Source organism: Oryctolagus cuniculus, chromosome 5 (assembly GCF_051225735.1).
Source record: "Oryctolagus cuniculus isolate XC-2025 breed Fujian yellow rabbit chromosome 5, ASM5122573v1, whole genome shotgun sequence".
Classification (NCBI taxonomy): Eukaryota; Metazoa; Chordata; class Mammalia; order Lagomorpha; family Leporidae; genus Oryctolagus; species Oryctolagus cuniculus.
This window is the reverse complement of record NC_142871.1, coordinates 81713089-81716850: the sequence shown is the minus strand read 5'-3', so window position 1 is coordinate 81716850 and position 3762 is coordinate 81713089.

The window sequence follows — 3762 nt, the reverse complement described above, 5'->3', positions numbered from 1 at the left end:
TTCTTCTGGGTCTCCCACATGGGTGCAGGGGCCCAAGGACTTGGGCCATCTTACACTGCTTTCCCAGGCCACAGCAGAGAGCCACATCGGAAGTGGAGCAGCCAGGCCTCAAACCGGTGCCCATATGGGATGCCGGTGGCCTAGGCCAGGGCGTTCACCCACTGTGCCACAGCACCAGCCCCAATCAAAATTTTGTTAGATATAAGCCACTTGTCCCCATATTGACATATATTTTTTTCTTAGAAAAAAGAAAGAGCATGTGTGTAATGCTTTAGAAGTATACCATTTCATTTGCAACAAAATGGAGGAATCTGGAAAACATCATGCTGAGTGAAATAAGCCAGTCCCAAAGGGACAAATATCGTATGTTCTCCCTGATCTGTGACAACTAACTGAGCACCTAAGAGGAAACCTGTAGAAGTGAAACTGATACTATGAGAAGCAATGACTTGATCAACCCTTTTCCTGACTGTTGAGGAACAGCTTACTATTTTATTCCTTTTAGTATTTTCTTTTTCTACTTAATACCATTGGTTGAACTCTTTACTTAACACAGAATTATTCTCTGCTGTTTAAATCCAATTGAAAATTGATCCCTGTTAAAATTAAGGGTGAGAATAAGAGAGGGAGGAGATGTACAGTTTGGCACATGCTCACTCAGACTTACCCCTAATGGTAGAGCTAGAAATGTGCCAGGGGATTCCAAATCAATCACAGTAAGGTGGCATGTCCCAATGCCATCTTACTAGTCAAAGTGATCAGTTTAAGTTCATAATTGATCATAAAGATAGGATTAAGTGTCAAAAGGATCACATAAATAAGACCAAGTGTCTGCTAATAATAATAGAATTAAAAAGGAGAGAACAATGCAACATGGGAAGCAGGCCACACAGCAGACTCATAGGATGACAAAAGCCCTAAACAGCACTCTGGCCTCAGAATCAGCCCTTAAGGCATTCGAATCTGGCTAAAAAGCCCATGAGAGCATTTCAGGCATGGAAAGCTAAGACACTGTGGCAAAAAAGACCTACATGGAAGATCTCTGTGAGTGAGATTCTGGTGGAAAGAGGGGGCCATCAAAGAAGGAGGTATCTTTCTCTGAAGGGAGGAGAGAACTTCCACTTTGATTATGGCCTTGCCTAAATAAGGTCAGAGTTTGTGGACTCAAGAGGCTTCCATAGCCTTGACAGCTCATGACAAGAGCCTTGGGTGATCACTGACATCATAAATAAAAGTGTCAGTTGTTAAATCAACAGCAGGAGTCACTGTGTACCTGCTCCCGATGTAGGACCTCTGTCCTTAATGCGTTGTACTATAAGAATTAATGGTAAAACTGGTCTTCAAACAGTACTTTATACTTTGTGTGTCTGTGTGGATGCAAACTGTTGAAATCTTTACTTAGTATAGAGTTGACCTTCTGTATATAAAGATAATTAAAAATGAATCTTCATGAAGAATGAGATGGGAGAAGGAGTAGGATGTGGGATGGTTTGGGAGTGGGAGGGTGGGTTGGGGGGAAGAACTGGTATAATCCAAAAGTTTCACTTATGAAATTTATATTTTTTAAATAAAAGTTTTCTATAAAAAAGTATACCATTAATGATTGGCTCTAAAAGATGAAATATAGCGAAAGATGTAGCATTTTTTAGCTTATTGAAAAGAAAAATCATTGATAAGTAATCTATTACAATTGGATTGTCCTTCTACTACTTATCACAATTTATAACATCAGTACTGTGATTATTTATCTAGTATAGATTTCTCTCACCACACTATAATCTTCTTGAGTTTTTACAAACTATTTTTCTATAAGAAATTAGCAAAATGATTAGCACTTATTTTTTAAAATTTTTTTCATTCATTTTCATTTTATTTGAAAGACAGGTCGGGGATAAAGGGGGAGGGGTGAGAGAGAGAGAGAGAGAGAAAGCCCACGCATACACTTTCATATGTTGATTTACTCCTCAAATGCCTGCAACGTTTAGGACCTGGCCAGGCATCAGCCAGCAGCAGGGAACTCTTTCCAATCTCCCAGGTACCTGCGTGGCAGGGATCCAATCACTTGAGCCATTATCTGCTGCCTCCTGGGGTATGCATTAGAAAGAAGCTGGGTCAGAAGCAGCATAGCTTCCCATCAAACTAGACACTCTGATATGAAATGTGGGCATCCCAAGTGCCATCTTAACCACTGCTCTAAATGTCTGCCCCATGACTTGTATTTACATGGGTTCAATGAATTAATGAACTTGTGTAAGCATTCCCATAGAAAAGTTACCTTGGTGTTGGTTTGAAAAAGATGCTAAACTGATCTTCTGTTTATAAAGAGAATTGAAAATGAATCTTGATGTGAATGGAAGGGGGGAGGGAGAGGGAAAGGGGAGGGTTGCGGGTGGGAGAGATGATATGGGGGGGAAGCCATTGTAATCCATAAGCTGTACTTTGGAAATTTATATTCATTAAATAAAAGTTAAAAAAAAAAGAAAAAGATGTACATTTTAAATACTTTGAAGATCCAAATACCTCTCCAAAAAAGCATTAATGCCATTCTTGAAGTATTGGAAATATGTGAGAGGTATAGATTTATTTGTTTTCTTGTGAAGAAATTTTCAACTATATTAAAAAAAAAACCCACTTGTTTTGTTGTATTTAAAATGTTTCCACAGAAAAAAATGTCTTCTTCAAGAAAAGTGTATTGATGGGAAGTTTTGTTCTAAGATTTTGAAATTGTTGCTTCTTGTAAGTGATGGTATGGTCACTCTGAGAAAATAACATACAGAACTGAAATTTTTATGGGTGCATAGATCTTGGCCAGGTGAGAAGTGGGGAAAATGTATTTCAGACAAGGGAAAGAGTAGGTACAAATCCATGATATAAAACCAAACATTCAAATATCCGCCAACACTGATGAGGTCAAATAAGTTATTTAATCCATACCTTGAGTATTATGGAGTCATTGTAAAGAATGCGGTGGCTCAATAGTTCCTGAGTCAGGATGATATTCTTACGTTACTAAGAAGGAGACAAACCCACACTCTGCAGCTGCATGTGTGTACCACTCACGGATGCTCCTGTGCACAGAGAAAATGTTGTGGAGGACACAAACCAAGATGTCAGCTTTGTTACTCCTGGGGAGGGAATGGACGGGGGCTGTGATCTAGAGATTTTTGATTTAATATATCTCTTTTAATAAGTTTATTTGTTTACCACCAACCTGAATACATTTTGTAATGAAAGATTTATTTTGTAAAAAAGAGAGAGGATATGGTATTTGGAAAAATGGTGGGCTGCTCTTAAAGTACATTTGTTACTAAACTTGCAGGAAGCGTCAGGATATTTCTTACAGCAATTCTTTCTAGACTACAAAATAGGTCAGGTTGTATTAGTGATTTTCTAACATTAAGCATGGAGCCTGTTTACATTCCATCCCAGGCAGAATTCCTGTATGTGAAAATGATGAAAGCAGAGTTGCTTGTTGGAAGCTGGGAGAGAGGGGCCTCTCTTTCAGTGTTTCCCTCCCCTCATAATCTTTTGACAGCCCCTAGGGCTCTGCTGAACACAGTTTGAAATACACTGGTCTCTTCCCGGGATGCTTTTGATTTAGTCCTTCCTGAAGGTCAGAGGGATATACCAGCCCTGTGATTCTAAAGCACAAAGAATAAAGAATGCCTACAGGTAACCCCTGAATTCCCTCTTGCCTTACAGAAGACACGTTTTAGAGCAGGAAACTTTTGTGTCATGTAAGATTTTTCCAGATGTACAATT